This window comes from Phyllostomus hastatus, unplaced genomic scaffold (genome assembly GCF_019186645.2).
Source record: "Phyllostomus hastatus isolate PE091 unplaced genomic scaffold, TTU_PhHast_1.1 phas_contig_80, whole genome shotgun sequence".
Taxonomy (NCBI): Eukaryota; Metazoa; Chordata; class Mammalia; order Chiroptera; family Phyllostomidae; genus Phyllostomus; species Phyllostomus hastatus.
Window position 1 is genome coordinate 18,815,082 of NW_025333960.1, and position 19,216 is coordinate 18,834,297.

A 19,216-nucleotide genomic window follows, 5' to 3' on the forward strand; every position below is an offset into this window, starting at 1 on the left:
GTAGCCCCTTCTTGCCTGCAAGGTCTCTTTTGAGAAACCAGCTGACAGTCTGATGGGAACTCCTTTGTAGGTAACTGTCTCCTTATCTCTTGCTGCTTCTAGGATTCTCTCCTTCATTTTAATCTTGGCTAATGTAATTATGATGTGCCTTGGTATGTTCCTCCTTGGGTCCAACTTCTTTGGGACTCTCTGAGCTTCCTGGACTTCCTGGAAGTCTATTTCCTTTGCCAGATTGGGGAAGTTCTCCTTTATTATTTGTTCAAATAAGTTTTCCACTTGTTGCTCTTCCTCTTCTCCTTCTGGTACTACTATAATTTGGGGATTGGAATGTTCAGAGATGTCCTGGAGGTTCTTAAGCGTCTCATTTTTTTGGATCCTTATTTCTTCATTCTTTTCTGATTGTATGTTGTTTTCCTCCTTCTGGTCCGCTCCACTGATGTGAGACCCAGCTTTCTTTCCATCACTATTGGTTCCCTGTGCATTTTTCTTCATTTCACTTATTGGAGCCTTCATTTTTCATCTAATTTGTGACCAAAGTCAACCAATTCTGTGAGCATACTGATCACCAGTGTTTTGAACTGTGCATCTGATAGGTTGGCTATCTCTCAGTTGCTTAAAAGTGTTGATTCTGGGGCTTTCATTTGTTCCTCTGTTTGAGCCATCATTTTTTTTGTCTTGTCATGCCTGTTATGTATGAAGGGCAGAGCCTTAGGTGTTCACCAGGGTGGGGCAACTCAGTTGCTGGATTTTGATGCTGTATGTGAGGGCAGGGTCCAAGAGGGAACAAGGGTGCTTGCTCTGCTCTGTGTCAGACTTCAGTCCTTTCCGCAGCTTCCCCCAAATAAACTGGGCCTTTCTGGTGCCAATTCCCATGTGGGTGGGCTTGTGCACCCTGTGGGTCTTTCCAATGACCTCTCCTGTGAGGCTGGGAGTCTCTCCCTGTGCCTCAAGCCCCACAGGTGTTTTCAATCAGTGCCCCAAGGCTCTATTTTCCAGCGCTGGGATCCTGGGACTGCCTGGTCAGCCAGCCGTCTTACACACAGTGCCTTGCTTCACAATCCCCACTTTGCTGGGTCTTCCAGTTGCCACCCCTCAGCCGGGGTCTGCCAGCCACCGCTTGCATGCCCAGGGTTTGCCTGTTGCAGTCTTGGGTGCCCGGGATGCCTTATGCCGGTCCCAATGTTCTTTGTTCCTTGACCCCTCTCTGCCTGGCTACCGACTCTGCCCCTCCTACCAGTCTGGATAAACATGTCTATTTTAACTCCTTGGTTGTCCACTTCCGTACAGTTCAATTTTCTGTCAGTTCTGGTTGTTATTCTGTTTCTAAGTTATTGTTGTCCCTATCTTGGTTGTGCGAGGAGGCACAGTGTGTCTACCTACACCTCCATCCTGGCAGGAAGTCCACATTCACAACTATTAACAACCGAATCTAAAAAAAACAAAAAAGCAAACAACCAGAACAGGAACAGAATCATAGCTATGGAGATCATTTGGAGGGTTATCAGCTGGGAGGGGGAAGGGGGAAAATGGGGGGAAAGGTGCAGGGATTAAGAAGTATAACTTGGTAGGCACAAAATAGACACAGGTGTGTTAATAACAGTAAAGGAAATGGAGAAACCAAAGAACTTATGTGCATGACCCACGGACATGAACCTGAAGGGACATTGCTGGAGGGAAGGGGGTACTGGGAAGAATGGGGCAAAGGGGTAAAAATTGGGACAACTGTAACAGCATAATCAATAAAATATCTTAAGAAAAAGTAGATAGTTGATGAGTTTTCATGCTGGAGTTTTCGTAATATAAGTTGTAAATACTAAATTATGTCGCAATACAACTTAAGTAGTTATTCAGGTTCATGTTTTACAAGAATAAAATCATCAAAGGCAGAGGAACCATTGTGAATTATAGAACTTATTCATACGACTAGGTGTCTATCAAGCAAATGGTGCTGGCCCCACACAAGGCAACAGGCACCCCCAGGTGTCTTTGCACACGGCTGTGGGTTCTCTGCCATATCCTCCCAGCTCCGACCTCCTGATTTGTTCCCCCGTTGTCCCATCCCTACTTCAACTGTGATGATCCCACTGGCTTCACAGTGGGGTTGCCGGATAAAGTGCCAGACACCCCGTGACATTTGAATTCCAGATACACAATGAATAGTCTTTTAGTGTATGTCCCAAATATTACATGGAACACACTTATACTAACAGATTATTGGTTATTTATCTGAATTCAAATTTCATAGGGTTTCATGTATTTCTATTTGCTACATCTGGCAAACCTACTCAGCCTCAGGAGTGCTCTTCCTGACAGTTAATAGCAGTTATCACTTTTTGAGGCTTACATGGTGCCAGGAGGAGTTGCCCTTCACTTTATACACAATGTATCAACCTTATACTCATGGTCAGAAGCAGGAATCACCACTTCCGTATTTACAGCTGTGGGAGCCTGGGGCTTGCAGGGTTGAGCAACCACCCAGGGTCCCCCAGGAGGAATCAGTAGAACAGTCATTTGAACTCAGAGTCTGTCTCACTTCAAAGCCTATTTGTTGTGGAGAAACAGGTTTGGGTTCAACATACAGGGCACTTTGGACCAGATAAAAATATCTGAAATGGGCTGGATGTCATGAAATGTGGCGCATCTTGTACCTGCGGTGGTGGCGAAGCAGAAGGTGGGAGCCGGGTTGCGGTAGGGCTCTTCAGCAGTGGACCTTGGGTTTGATTGATGTCCTCTGAAGCCCTTTCCTCTCCATGCAGGCTGAAAAACCCCGTGGATATTGTTCAAGAAATCATACATACATGTGTGTATCTTATAGTGGGAGTTTTTTTTTTTTTTAATTTGTTCTGCCACTGGGACCTCTGGCTAAACAATCCAAGGACAGGATCAGCCCCATTGGGAGAAGCACTGGTCTCATCATGAAGGTGATATTATTTCAGAGTCTGGTTTTGCAAAGAATGGAGTTCTTAACTTCTATTCTGGTTATTTTTCTTAAAATGTGCTCCTCCTCACAAACCCTTCTGAGTTTGAAGTAGATTCATAACAATAACTCCCAATTTTCAAATGGTAAAACAATTTTCAGTGACTTTTCATATAGAAGGTTTATGTTTAAGGTTAGATACATTCAAACTTAGGTTACTTTTGGGATCTTGGAGTTAATTCTGCCTAAAATACCAATGAGATGTCTTTAATATCTTTCTGCAGTGTCTTTGTAATGAGGAATTTATTAATTGCTATTTTTATAGTGATTCACTGAACTTGTAAGAAATAGCCAACTGCTCAAACAGGATGCCAGATGTGAAATACAGCAGTTTGTGTGACTAGAAGGGCACTCTCTCCTGGGGCTTCTCTGTTGGATTATCACAGAGGGTGGTGTGGGGAGTCTCCCCCAACAGAACATGGTGGAAAGCAGAGGTCTGGGGGGTAGACGTACCCGATACTCCATTCTGACTCTACCACTAGCAGCATTTTGAAGTTAGACAGAACAGCCGACATTTGTGGAAAAGGGCTGATAAAGTGTCCATTATTGGGCTGTGGTGAAGATTAAGACAGAATGTGTGAAAGCCCTCACTCACATAGTGCCTGAAGTATAGGGGTGCATCAGTTAAGATTCAGTCCATTGTAAGCAGGAAAAAAACAAACACATCCTGGCCTAACTAACAAGGGAGCTTATTGCTTCATGTCACTGAATACCCAGAGGGCAGGCTTCAGGGGTGTTTTCATCCAGTTGTCCAATCATGTCACTTAGCTCCTTCAGGATGTTGGCTTCATCCCAGACTGTCTCCTTCGCTCTTGCAAGATGGATACCCTCACTGTACAGGACTGCATGCTTCCTCCTCATAGTCAAAAAGAGAGAATGCCTTTCCCTCCACCATGGTTCCAAAATCCTGGGCTTCCTTCTAATGAGGCTATATTTAGTCATGTGCTGTCACACTTTGGATGAGTTGGCTATGACATGCCAAGTGCTGATTGGCTCACGTCTACATTGGGTGCTTATCCCTGAACCAATCACTGTGTCAAGAAGGATGAAATATAGGATTGGCTCTGACCAATGAAGTCTCGCATCTTGACCTGGTGGTGGGTAAACCTACCCCCACGTTGTGCCCAAAAGGGGGTGAAATTCATGTTAACAAAATAACCACAGGATTACTGCAGCAGGTGCCCAATAATATTGTTATTGTTCTTAACAATAGTGAATTTCCGCATCCTGGAGATTACGTTTCCTTCGGACTGATATTGAGTAGTTCCCCCCTTTAAATAGTAACCATTGTCTTTTGAGTTATAAGAAATATTACATTGTTTTATTTGGGATCTTCTAGTCATAGATCCACATTCTTCAAGTGCTTCTTCAGTGAGTTTTAAGTGGATTTTTAGGTCATAGCTGGCCTACCTCCACAGCTGTCATTTCTATGGAGGTGGTGATAGTGATTGTGGTATCCTTATCCATCTGAGTAGAAAGAGCTAGAAAAAATTTATAGGCGGTTAGCTGGACCTGCCACCTAACCTGAAAGTGAGTCTTCTGTCACATGGAGTTATCCCCTGTTGGCCAATTCAATGAAATGAACACATTACACTCATTAGATGGGAAGCATATTTGGGACTGTGAAAGGGGATGGACACGGAGCAAACCACACGCAGACATTTCTGCTGATGAATGACCTATGGGTGGGGAGGCGCTGCCAATTCCAGCTGAGTTCTGGGAAAGGGGTAGGGAGGGTGGCTTTTCAACTTCTTGTCCTCATAGCTGCCCCCTGAAGGCCGTAACACTGCCAGTGAGGATGAAAAAGAAGAACATTGGCTTTGGTTTTTGCAGATCTTGCTCAAAGGGTGAAGGGTAATGAGCTCTTACATTTTTTTTCATAATACTTTCAAGTCCTTCCTGTCATGTACATTTATCCAACAAGACTTAGCTCAGTATTCCCTTTGGAGATGTGTGTAGGAGACAGATCTCGGGTTGCTTAGCTGACATCTTTCACATCTTACAAGACAACGCAACTTTGCTTTCTGTGTTTCATTTTTTCCCACCAGGGATTGTGAGACTTACCCGTGTTTCCTGAGAATGGGCTATTGATGAGGAGGTTACTAGGTAGGACTTTGTTCTGGAGGGAGCAGGATATTTGTAGTCATATTAGTTTCCTACTGGTGCTGTAACAAATTACCACAAACTTAGTGGCTTAAAGCAACACAAATTTATAATCTTATAAATTTATAATCTTATAATTCTGGAAGTTAAAAGTCTTAAAATCTATGTGTTGGTAAGGCTGCATTTCTTCTGGAGGCTCTAAGGAGAGAATGTGTTTCCTTACCTTTTCCACTTCTAGAAACTGCTTGCATTCCCTGGCTCATGGCCTCCTCCCTCCATCTTCAAGCCCACAGTGTAGCTCCTTCAAGTCTCTGTCTCTGTCTTTCTCTGATCTCTGCTCCCAACATTGTATCTCCTTTTCTGACTCTAACCTCCTGCCTCATTCTCATGTGATTCCATCAGGCCCGCCTCGATAGTCCAAAATAATCTCCCCATTTTAGGGTCCTTAACCAAATCACATCGGCAAAGACCGTTTTCCCAGGTAAGGTAACATATCACAGTTTCCAGGTGTTAGAATATGGACATCTTTGGGGCCATTATTCCGTTTACCACAGTGGTCTAGTTTCTTCTTCTCTTGTCTGATCTTTACTTTTTTCTTTTTAAAGTTGATTTATTTTTTGTTTCAAATAGGTAATAATATAGACTAGGTTTCACAAAAAGAAAACAATACCAAAAAAAAAAAAAGATATACACATGACCAAGAAGCACATGATAAGATGCTCAACATTATTAGTCATTAGGGAAATGCAAATTTAAAACATGAGATAGCACTTTATACCTACTAGGATGGCTATAATAAAAAATATATGGAAAGCAACAATGTTAGTGAGGATGTGAAGAAATTGGAATCCTGGCACATTGCTGTGGAAATTAAAATGGTACAGCCACTGTGGAAAATAGTAGTGTGGTGGTTCCTAAAGAAATTTAACACAGAACTGCCATTTGATGCCCCCATGCCACTCTCATATATATGAGGTCTGTCTGGAAAAAGTCCAGCCATTGTAAATACAATGAAAACAGTTTGTGTGACATCGATGTAACGTGGCAGCCAAGGAGAGTGGACTGGAATGTGCATGTGTGAACAATGATGACTTTAATGTACTAGTCAGTGGGTGGTAGAAGCCATTGAGTGAGCATGTGTACTGTGTGGCCGTTGCATTCAAAATGACTGAGTGAGGAGAGCAACGAATCTGCATCAGATTTTACCTTAAGCTTGAACATTACTCCATGGAAACTATTTGGATGATTTAGGAGGCTTTTGGGGACAATTCAATGGGTTCAGCACAAATACAAGTGCGGCATCAAAGAGGGCTGAGAATTTGTTGAAAGTGATCCATGTTCTGGAAGGCCTGCAATAAGCAGAACACCTGAGAACGTTGAACATGTACAGGCTGCAGTCAACAAAGTTCAGCGACTGACAGTGCAAGAACTAGAACCTGATCTGCACATTCCCAAACTACTGTGTCAGAGATTTTGATATAGGATCTTGTCATGAAATGTGTTGTGGCTATGGCTTCTGCTACCAGATCAGAAGGAACATTATGCTACAGTTGGGAGAACGGTGTGAGGTCCCAAGATGCCTACTTTGAAGGGGAATGAGGCATCATTGTCTCATGTACAATGAGACAATGTATCTTATATTTTCTGCAATAAATGTCTCTGTTTCACATAGCACATGGCTGGATACTTTCTGGAGAGACCTCATACACCCAAAAGAATTGAGAGCAGGTACTGAAACAAATGTTTGATGTAGAAGAATGTTCATAGCAGCATTATTCATAATAGCCAGAAGGTCAATCTACAGATGAATGGATAAGCAAAGTGTGGTTTATTGATAAAATCGAATATTAATTCAGTTAAAAAAAAAGAACAAAGTGCTGATACATACTTCAGTGTGGATGAGCCTTGGAAACATTATGTTAAGTGAAAGAAGCTAGACACAAAAAAACAAACATTATATGCTTCCATTTCTATGAAATCTCCAGAACAGGTAAATCCATAGAGATAGAAGTAGACTGGTGGTTACCAGTGTCTGGGGCAAAGGGGAGTGGGGAGTGACTGCTTCATGGGGACAGGGTTTTCTTCAGGTTGATGAAATGTTTTGGAATTTGGTAAAAGTAGGTGGTTTCACAATATTGTAAATGTGCAAAATGCCACTGAGTTGTACACTTTAAAATGGTTAATTTTATGTTATGCAAAGTTCTCCTCAATTAAAAAAAGTAAAGTAATATACAAGGTATACATTGAAAAATCTTACTCCTGCTTCCACCCTACCTGCCCCACTTCCCGCCACCCACACAGATAACCACTTAAATTAGTTCATGATGCCTCCTACCTGTGTTCCTTCCTGGACAAACAAGCAGATGTAAATTTTTCTGACTGTCTCCCTCTTTTTCACCAAAAGTAGCATACTGTATATAATATATTTTTTTACTGTTTTACATATATATCCTAGAGTTCTTTCTATAACTTCAATATTTTCACACTGGATGATACTCCACAGTTTATATGTTACATAGTTTATTTACTATCAGCATTAAAGCTATATGTTTCCATCTAAGCACTGCTTTAGTTGCATTCCACAAATTTTGATCTGTTGTATCTTTATTATGATGTGGTTCAATATTTACTTTTTACTCTTCCTAAGACTCTCTCTTTGACCAAGGGTTAGAGAAAAGTATATTGCTTAATTTCCAAGTATTTAAAGATTTTTTCTGTTATTGATTTCTAGTCTTATTTCATTATAATCAGAGAAAACTTTGTATCACTTGATTTCTTTCCATATTTTTCTTTTTTTATTTCTTTAAAATATTTTTATTTTGAAAAAATTATAGATTGCCATGCAGTTGTAAGAAATAGTACAGAAAGATCCATATACCTATTATGGATTGAATTGCATCCTTTTCAAATTCATATGTGGAAGTCCTAACCTCCAGTGCCTCGGGCTGGGAGATTTGGAGATAGGGTCTTTGCAGAAGTAATCAAGTTAAACTAAGACCATTAAAGTGGTACTTAATCCAGTCTGACTGGTGTCCTTATAAAATAGGGATATTTTGCCCTGGCTGGTGTGGCTCAGTGGACTGAGTGCTGGCCCGAGAACCAAAGGGTCACCTGTTCAATTCCCAGTCAGGGCACATGCCTGGATTGTGGGCCAGGTCCCCAATAAGGGGCACATGAGAGGCAACCACACATTGATGTTTCCTTCTTTCGCCCTTCCTCCCCCTCTCTCTAAAATTAAATAAATAAAATCTTTTAAAAAACAGGGAAATTTGGACACAAAGACACACAGGAAAATGCTGCAAAGACACAAAGAGAAGATAACCATCAATAAGCCAAAGAGAGAGAGACCTGGAACAGATTCTCCCTCACAGTCCTCAGAAGGAACCAACCCTGTCAACAACTTGATTTTGGACTTCTAGCCTCCAGAATTAGGACAAAATTAATTTCCATTGTTTAGGCTACCCATCTGTAGTTCTTTGTTATGGCAGCCTAGCAAACTACTAACTTAACTCAGTTCCACTCAATGGTAACATCTTGAAATCTTGCATAACCATAGTATAATCACAACAGAAAAGTTGACATCGATGTAACCCATATACCTTATTCAGATTCCATTAGTTTTACATGCACTCAATTTTGTGTTTGTGTGTTCGTATTCAGTGCTGTGAAATTTTATCATATGTAGATTCATGTGGCCACCACAACAATCAAGATACAAAACTGCTCTATCACAAAAATCCTGTGCTGTTCTTTTATAGCCACAGCCACCTCCCCACTTTCCTCTCCCTGATCCCTGCCTACTACTGATCTGTCCCCATCTCCATAATCTCATCATTTCAATATCGATATATAAACAGCCTTATTCACACAGCATAATTCCCCTGAAACCTATCCAAATTGTTGTGTATATCAGCAGTTAATTTGTTTTATTTACTGAACAGTAGTTCAAGGTATGTATGTACTATAGTTTGCTTAGCCATTCATTAGTTGAAGGACTTGTGGGTTGTTTCAGTTTTGAGCTATTATGAATAATGCTTCTATTACCATTTATGCACAGTTTTTTTGTGGACACAAGTTTCCATTTTTTTCTTGGGTATACGATATATACTTTTAGTTTCAATTTTCTTACACCTTTTGTTTTAAGTGAATTTTTAAAAAAATTTTTATCCTCACCTGAGGACATTTTTTCATTGTTTTCACAGAGAAAAGAAGTGGGTGGGGGAGCAGAGAGAGAGAGAGAGAGAGAGAGAGAGAGATACATTGAAGAGATAGAGAAACATCGTTTGGTTTCCTTCTTGTAATCACCCAGACTGGGGATGGAACCTGTAACCTGGGAATATGCCCTGACTAGGAATCAAATCTGCAACCCTTTGGTCTATGGTATGATTCTCCAACCAACTGAGCCACGCTGGCCAGGGCCTGAGTTTTTATAAAACACCACATAAAATCTAGTCATTTAAAGAATCCGTTCTGCCAATCTTTTCCTTTCTTTTCTCTCTCTTTCTTTTCTGATGTCTGTTCTTCATTTATTAATCTTAGAAAATCTCATGCTTGACTGCATTTAGACCGAGAGGTAGAAGCTTTCAGAGAGGACAGCCTGTGTCTCTTGGCTACCTGCTCCTGGTGTTTTTCTTTGGCCTCCATCCTTCCCTTAGCCAAAAGTCGAGCATATTCTGTGACCTCTTCCTTATTTTTCTTGGCACATTGCTTGTTCAGAGCAATACACCAACATTTGTGTTGCTGGACACGTGGAATAACAAGATGCTGAATCTTGGGTGCTTTGATCCTAGGTTTCTTGCCTTTGTTTAGGTGCTTTCTCAGAGTGTATCGGTGGACATCATCTTCTTTACAGAGATTGAAAAGTTCGTGGATTCTGCTAACTCTTTTGGGCCCCAGGTGACAAGGTGCAGTAGTATCAGTGAGACCAGGAATATCTTCCTCCCTGTTTTTAACAATGACCAAGTTGAGAACACTGAGATTAGCATCCACAGTGCCACCCCAAACAGATTTGTGCTTTCTCCAGTCCTCCTTGGGCTATAACAGGAGTGCCTCTTACTCAGTAGCAGGAGGACACGGCCATGGATCAAGACACGATACTTCATGGGGAAACCTTGTTTGCCATTCCCATCACTGATTCAAACCACATAATGCTTCCATTCTTCACCTAGAGCATGAGAAGCAACTTCTGGGGCCATACACTTCTCATAAAAGGCATAAAGTTTGCGTTGATTGTCCACTACAATGAGGCCTTGGCAGCCAGTGGCTGGGAAAGATGCTCAGCTTTATCCTGAAGCAGCTGACTGCCTCCAAGAAGCCACGATAAGAGGCCTGCCAATCTCTTTCAATTGATTTTAGACTATTTGCATTTAATGTAATTGTTTATGTTTGAATTTAAGCCTACCGTTTTTATTTTGTTTGTTCCCTCTTTTTTTTTTCTTTGTTTCCCACCTCATGCTATTTTGGTGGTTATATGAATCTTTTTAGTATTCTATTTTATTTATTGTATGTGTATTGTGTGTGTATATTTTATTACATCTCTTTGCATAATATTTTTGCTTTAGGAATTACAGAATACATGCTTACCTTTTCACGATATTTTACCACTTTGAGAAGAATGTAGAAACCTTATCACCATATAGGGACTTTGCGTTCCCTGCTTCATTTTGTAGCAGGGAATGCAAACATTGTATGTATTATGTATTACATTTACAAACATTATATCAAATAGTATTACACTTATTGTTTCCAACCATAAAGCAGGGTTTAAAGAATTTGAGAGAATGAAGTCTATTATATTGACCCATACAGTCACCATTCCTGTTACTCCTACTTCATTCCTGGTATTCCATATTTCCGTCTGGTATAATTGCTATCTGTTTGAAAAATGTACTATTAGAGCAGGTCTGCTGACAACAAATTCTACTCTCTTTGTTCTGAGAAGATTTTTATTTCATCTGCATTCCTGAAGCATATTTTTGCTGGGTATAGAATTCTGGGATGACAGTTCTTTTCTTTCAGTATTTTTAAAATGCTCTTCTGCTTCCATCTGGCTTCTATGATTTCTGATGAGATGTCTGCAGTTATTTGGGTAATTGTTCTCTGTAATTAACATGTCACTTTTCTCTGGTTGCTTGTAAGATTTCATTATCAGTTTAATTCTCAGTAGTTTGGTTATAATATTTTGGGGCATGGGTTTTTTTTATTTTTTATTTTTTGGTTTGTCCTATTTATGATTTGATGAGCTTTTCAAATCTGTAGGTTTTGTGTGTTTTGTCAAATTTTGGAAGTTTTTAGTCTGTCTTTCTTTCTGTCTGTCTGTCTTTCTTCACATTGCACTTTTCCTCTACTTCTGGGACTCTAATAACATAAATGTTAGGCTTTTGGTGTTGTTTCACAGGTTCTCAACTTGCGACTTGTCCATTTTTGCCCCCAATCTTTATTCTTTCTGTCACTGAGATTGGAGAATTTCTATTGATCTGTCTTCACAGTCACTGACTCTTCCTCCTGTCACCTCCATTCTGCCATTGAGCTTATCAATGAGTTTTAAAATTACAGTTATTATATTTTTTAGGTCTAATACTTCCAGTTGGTTTTTCTTTATTTTCTTTGTTCCTTTCTTACTTTCATATTTATTTATTTTTGCTGGGACTGTCTATGTTCCCTTCATTTAAAGAAAGTTTGTCCTTACTTGTTGGATCACTTTTATAATGGCTGCTTTAAAGTCTTTGTCAGGTGATTCCCACATCTGTATCCTTTTAGCATGTAAGTTGAGATTTTCCTGGTTTTCCTATGATGAACAAATTTGTATTGCATTCTAGATATTTTGAATAATATGAGTCTCTGGGTATCTCTTAAATCCTGTGGAAAATGTTGATTTTTTTCACTTTAGTAAGCAACTGACCCATTTGGCTGCAAGCTACAAGTTTCAACCAACTTTTTGTGGGTTGTGGGGTGGCTGTCAGTTTCACTTCCAAGTCTTTGCAGTGTTCTCCTGCTCTGTCAGCATGTGTACCACCTGGTGGCCAGAGTAGGGTATGGGTGGTGGTCTATCTCCGTTTATAGTTCCATCTCAAAGCTTTCAGTGTATTGTTCAGGGTCAAATTTACATATGCACAGCTTAGGGTGAGCCCAGGGATTTCTAAACAACATTACCAGGTCACTTGCCCAAATTCTTTCCTCTTTATAATGTCCCTAGTACTTCCTGGTTCCTGGGATCCCCTTTTCCATCCTCTAGCCAGAAGAATTACAAAAAAAAAAAAAAAAAAGATAATGGGATTTCTCTCATTCTCTTTGAGCATTAGGAGACCTGTTTTCTGTTTCTTGAGCCAGAACCAGAGGGTTTCCCTTGGAACCCACTTGCAGTTTCGGACTACTTTATGTCTAGACTGTGCACCACTGAAGTTAACAATATGGTAAATGCACCATTGGTTCAGAGGTACTTTGAACTCTGGTCTTCCTTCCCAATCCATCTGCTACTATTTACTTTACAGAGTCCTTAAATTGCTGCTCCATACATTCTGCCCAGGTTTATAGCTGCATTCAGTGGGAGGGACAGGGTGGGGTATGCTTTACTTGAGAACTGGGGCTGAGTTTTGAATCACATAGTAAATTTGACCAATAGCCTATTAATGAACACATTTGATCAATAGCCTATTAATGATTTCTTGCCTGTAAATCTTGGTTCTGAGAATTCTATTATCAGTCTTCTCTTATCTCTTATATCTTTTCAATTTGGCTTTTCATTATAATCACCTGGAAGGATTAAATCAAATATCCCAGTGTCTAGGCTACACCCCTAGACAAATCAACCAAGAATCTCTGGAAGTAGGACCCAAGAAAAAGCACCTATTCTTTTTGTTTTGTTTTTATATTTCACACCCTAACTCCATTCCCCAACCTTCCAAACATGTTCTTCTTATGCCTTATTTTATTTAATACTGTCACCAAGTCAGACATGTCAAAGTTGGCTTGAACTCAGCTCCCAGGCCCTTCACATGTAGGCTACTCTCCACCCTGTTAATGCTAACTCAGAAATGTCTTCCTATGCGGCCCCATCTCCATTCCTGTTTGTCAAGCCTGTCTTGCATCTGGATTACTGCATAGCCATGCCATTGGTCTCTCTCTTTTTGGCAATAGTTCTCACATCTGCCAGAGGCTTTTCTTAAAAGAAGAATCTCATTGTGTTATACCTCTTGTAAAACGTCCATGGGACCTCCTTGCCCACAGGATAGAATCTAAACTCCTGAGCAAGGGACATGAGGCCTGCCTCACCTGGCCTCACTTCTCCTAACTTCTCTCCCATCTCCTGTGCTCCTCTGCTCCTCACATCCCAAAGGCCCACAGATGAGTCCTGAAATACTCCAGGCCCAGTCATGCCTTCTCCCTGTTGCTCCTACTGGTATATTCACCCTACCCTGATGCCTAACCACCACCTTCCAGCCTCTACACCACACTGAATGCTAACTACTTGTCAGTGCTTCCAAGCTGATGTCATTGCTGATCCTCTGTTTCTCCAGCTTTGACTGTAAGTGTGTAAGTGTGTAAAAGTGGTCACAAACTCCACTGAAATTGTCTGTTTGCATGACTGTTGTCCCCACTAGACTGGGAACACTTGAAAATGGGATCATATTAATACTTGTCTTTCCATGGAAGGGCACAGAGCCTGACTCAGAGCAGACCTGTGCTGGACTTCCAAATGAATGCATATATAGCAGCTGGTGGCCAAGTTGGCAGTTCTGTGAGATTAAAGAAGTGAAAGAGGATAAAATGTAGCTATTTAGAAAATGCAAGAATGTTTACAAAATGAAATGAGATCACCAAAATTTTTTAGGTAAAAGAGAGTAGCCATTTCTTATTCAGGTGAAGATATTGATTCTATTTTGAAAACCATGCTAGATGTTTTCTTATCTGAAGGAAAAGGAGATATCAGGGTAATGTAATAAGTTTATAATATTATATTATAAATATATGTTGCAAAACAAGTATAAACTAAAACTATAGGCTGCTGTGGTAATGCCTCTGATCTAAGAGGCAGCATCATCTTGTCAAACTTGAATTCAATTCCCAGCTCGCCGTTTGCTGAGTGAACTTGGGCTAGCTAATTAACCTCTCTGGGTCTCAATTTTCTGTATAATGGATACAGTATTTCCTATCTCATAGGATTGTTTTCAGAATGGAATGAGTTAACCCATTTCTGGCATGTAGTTAGTGACCCAATAAATAGTATTATTTTTGTTTTTCTGGTGACTCAGGTTATGAGTCCACAGAAGTAGATGGAAAGAGGCATGTGTATATTTCATTTGGTTCTTTACTGTCTGCAGCTCCTTAGAGAGAGAGCTTCTGGATTCCCAAGTCCTGAAATCCCAGGGTGGGCTGGCAGACCAGTGTTCCTCCTCTGGCGTGGGCCATGGTGCTCTCTCTAGTTGGCTGACTTCATTTGGAGAGCCACAAAAATGACCAAAAACCAGCACGATGCCTTTATGCAGGCAGGGACTTTATTTCTCATCTAAGTGTCCTTGACATCTGAAATAATAGAGCAATATTTTAACATGCTATACCTGGATAAGCCCTTTTTGCCAAGGACCTTCTAAAAATATACCATTGGGATATAACAAAAAGATCTCCTGCTGATTTTAAAGGTCTCTGCAAGTGTTACCATTTAAATTTGTGTCAACGGTGAGGGTCATGGAGGTGGAGGATGGTATGGGGATAAGTGGAGAAGGACAGAGACTTGACTTGGGTTGGTGAACACACAATAACAGTTTACAGATGGTGTGTTGTGGAATTGTAGAAAAGCACCTGAAACCTGTATACTTTTGTTAACCAGTGTCACTTGAATAAATTCAATAAAAAGGAAAAAAAAGAAAGACTTTTTAAAAGTGTCATTGAACACAGAAAATATTATTTCTGCATTTTAATTCTGCCCCTAGTTTTGTGGCTTTCTTTCTGAATACACCAGACTCATAAACTTTCAATATAAGAATGAGAAAGAGAGCCCACATGTAGGATGGGGCTCTCTTTGTTCTTCAAATGAATGGTGTTCTGAGAAAGCCCCTGGTGTGTCATAGTTCTGTGTGGTGCTAAATACATGGAAAAAGTGTCCTGTTGGTTACTTCATGGGATTCACCGCTCCGTCACAGTGTTTTCACCTGGAAAAGTTCTTGTGTCCTTCAGTAGCAGCTGTGTACACAGGGGGAGGTACGATGCATTAGAACACCTTTTATTTAGTTTTGGGTTACTCTTGTCTAGAACCTTAAGTATATCAAGAGCTTAAGCTGTATTTTGGGGACCTCCTCTCCTTTCCCCACCACACACAAACAAAACAAAAATAAATAAATAGATTTATGTCAACAGAAATAGCCAGACCTTGAGTTGGCCTGTTGAAAGTATATCAAACATTCAACCACCAAGATCACTGGCTTACCTATTTAGTACATAGCAATGATGATATTATTAATGTTATTCTTCTACTACTTTTTTGTTAATAGATCTCAGTTGTTTGCCATGTGTAGTAATTATGTTCTCTGATAACTGAAAAATACGGAGTATCTCAATAAAATAAAGCAAAACTATCAATGTCCCCAAAGATGATCTCACTGTATCTGTCCATAATTTCTCCTCTTATTGGGCAAGTAAAAATGAACCTCGTCTTGCCAGCATCAAGTGTAGAAAACATCTCAGTTTCAATAGGAGGAGGAAGGATGGAAGGAAAGACAGAAAATCAACATTGACTGAGACCCTACCATGTGCATTTTCTCTATCTTCTCATTTATATTTCAAGAAAATTCCACAAGAAAAGTCTTGTTATTCTCATTCCTATAGGTGAGTATACTGAGGCTCAGATTAAACAACCTGTCCAGGTTCACTCGCCCACCAAGAGGCAAAGCTGAGCTTCGCATCTAAATCAGCCCACTCTGAAACCCACTTTCAGTCTAGCTCCCAGGCAGCAGTAAGTTCCATCTGAAGCAATGGCTGTTTAATCTTCACCTACTTCTCATTAACTCCTCTCCAACATATTCTCCTCCCCCTTTCCTCATCTACATGCTCCCCCTCTGTTACTTTCAACTGGACTTTCAACTGCTTGGTGATTCTCCAACTCCCAGAAAGCAATATGTCTATAGGGATTAATGCAGGACAGACTTGAGAATACATTCAACCCATTTGCAAACTCCACTGTAATCAGCATCTAAGTGTGTGCACAAGGAGGGGCAAAGAAAGGGAGGCACCCATCTATATTTCAAATTAGCAAGTCAGTCATGAGTTACAACTCCATGCCAGCAACGTCTTTAGATAGTCAGACACATGGATAATGAAGGCATAGATTAACTCACTCTGCCTGGTAATTTAAACCTCTCAGCTTATAGGGCCAATTCACGTGGTGAAACATTCCTACGGCATATGGTAACCTTTAGTAGAAAAGTTGCAGTGAGAAGTGTGGGATCCCTATCAAACGTGCAAAGAACATGTGGTTGATATTAGAGCGTGCGCTCACCCATCAGGTCCATGAGACTCAGGCTGGTTTTCCCTCCTTTCCCAAGAACAGCTAAGACAGGCTTCTCTGCATTTAAAACAACAACAACAACAACAACAACAACAACAACAACAACAACAACAAAACCTCGACTGTACCTATTTGTTAGAATTTTCATGTTGAATTAAATCAAATGGTAGCAACATGTCTACTGGGAATAAGGAGGCCAGATTCTCATCCCTGCCAAATGGTCTTGGGTCAGCTGTAGTGTCCCTCCTCAAGGATGTGAACTAGATAGTTCCTGAAGGATCACCACCAGCTCTGAAAAGCAGTAATTCTAATCATTAGGAGTAGAAAAATCTCCCCAGGCTGGGTGTTTGAATTCCAGGGCTCTTCTCCAACCTTAGCTACTGACGCTTACCTCCCTGAGGAGTCATAGGCCACCAGGCAGAGCCGCTGACTTCTCCACCCCACAGCACACCTCTCCACATCCCCTCTCCCACTCTATTTAGAAGTCCCTGACCAAAGCTGACCTGTGCTCCAGAACAGGGCTCCTTATGTCACCCAGGGATCTTGTAAAAAAAATGCAGATTCTGGTTCCACTGGTGTGGGGTGGGGCCTGGAGTTCTGCATTTCTAACAAGCCCACAGGTGGTGATGGGTGCTGGTCCATGGACTGCACTCAGGGTAATGTGTTAATAAGTCCTAGGGCTGTCATAGCAAAATGGGCTGCTTAGACAACAGAAATGTATTTTCTCACAGTTCTGGATGCTGGAAGCCCAAGATCAAGATCTCAGCAGGGTTTGGTTTCTGGTGAGAATACTTCCCTTGGCTTCTAGATGGCTGTCTACTCACAGTGTCCTCACATGGCCTTTTCTCTGTGTACACCCATCCCTAGTGTCTCTTCTGCTTCTTTTAAGGACACCAATCCTATCGAATCAGGGAGCCAACCACATAATCTCATTTAACTGTAATTACTTCTTTAAGGCCCTGTTTTCACACTGGAGGGCTTAGGGCTTCAACATATCCATTTTGGGGGGAACACAACTGAATCTAAAACAAATAGCAAAGGTCTAGAACATCTTTGGCCATAGAAATATGAAAGTCACATATATAATTTAAAAATTCCTAAGTGACCACATTAAAAAAAACTAAAAAATAAGTAGGCAAAATTAATTTCAATAATCCATTTAACCCAATATACTTAAAATATTATCATTTCATCATATAATCTAGATGAACACTATTGAGTTTTTTAAAAATAGAAATCTTTTATGTATTTTTAAAAGATTTTATTAATTTATTGTTTGAGAGGGGAAGGGAGGGAGAAAGAGAGAGAAGCATCAATGGGAGGTTGCCTCTTGAGCTCCCCCAACTGGGGACCTGGCCCACAACCCAGGCATGTGCCAACTGGGAATCGAGCCTATGGCCCTTCAGTTCTCAGGCTGGCACTCAATCCACTGAGCCACACCAGCCAAGACAGATTATTGAGTTTTAAATACTAAATCTTTGGCCTTGGGTGGAGTGGCTCAGTGGATTAAATGCCAGTTTGCAAACCAAAAGGTCGCTGATTGATTCCCAGTCAGGGTCTCTGTCGTAGGCCAGGTCCCTTGTTGGGGGTGTACAAGGGGCAACTGATTGATGTCTTTCTCACCCATTAGTATTTCTCTCCCTCTCTTGCCCTCTCCCTAAATATAAAATAAATAAATAAATAAAAATAAATAAATATAATCTTTTTAAAAAATTGCTGCATTTAAATAAATAAATAAATGAATAAATACTTAATCTTTTTTTTAAAAAGATTTTATTTATTTATTTGTGTTGCGCGTGGGTCACCGGCCAGCAGTGACCACGGAATGCTGTGGATGGCTCGACAATAAACACGCGAGAAATAACAACATGCACAGAGACAAACTAGTTTCTGTGGGGAAGTAGGGACAGAATGGCCACCCCCCTAGTGGGGAGCGCACTGATTTACCGTCCATACCTGCTTTTATTAGGCTCATTTTGCATAATAATTCAGGTAAAGTACAGTACTCATTAGGGGAAGTAAGGAATATAGAAAACAAAGAACTCTGCCGGTCTATTGAGTTGGGGGTCAAAGAGCTGTAAGGCTGAGGAACAAACTAGCTTCCTCCTAAGACCCTCCTCATTCAACTGAGAGCATTCTTGAACAAAGAAGGTTTCACAGTAATTTACATGTTCTTTCTTAGGCCTGATCACCCCGGGAAATCCGCACTTCCCAGTACCGAGCTGTACTACCCCGTCATTGTTTCAGGCTTAGGTGGAGCGCGGGAACTAAAGCCACCGAGAGATAAGGAGATTTTCTTCTGGACGCTGAGAACTCAGACTTTGTCAAAGCCGAGGAGTGAGGGTCCATCACCCCCTTTGCTGCAGCCCCCCAAGTCCTTCTTTTGGGGGGCCTCCCAAAAGTGATCGTGCCTGGCTTGGGTCGTTCCCCCCGTGGGGAATCTTACCCGTCTTTGGCTAACCGACCAAGCTTTTTGGGGTTCAGCAGCAGAAACAGCGTTCCTGCCAGGAAGATAAGCTTTTGTCTCCTTGCCGGCTCACGGTTCCAAGGGCGTTCCCTTAGCCTTAGCCTAGGCGGGGGTTTCAGTTTCTGATACCAGTCAGGGCGGTTCCCAACATATTTGTAGAGAGGGAAGG

The 19,216-nt window shown here is 41.0% G+C and overlaps 1 pseudogene; it reads right to left on the reverse strand.

Moving 5' to 3' along the window:
- Positions 1-9,625: 9,625 nt before the first annotated feature.
- Positions 9,626-13,454, reverse strand: LOC123826349 (annotated as a pseudogene).
- Between the last annotated feature and the right edge of the window lie 5,762 nt (positions 13,455-19,216).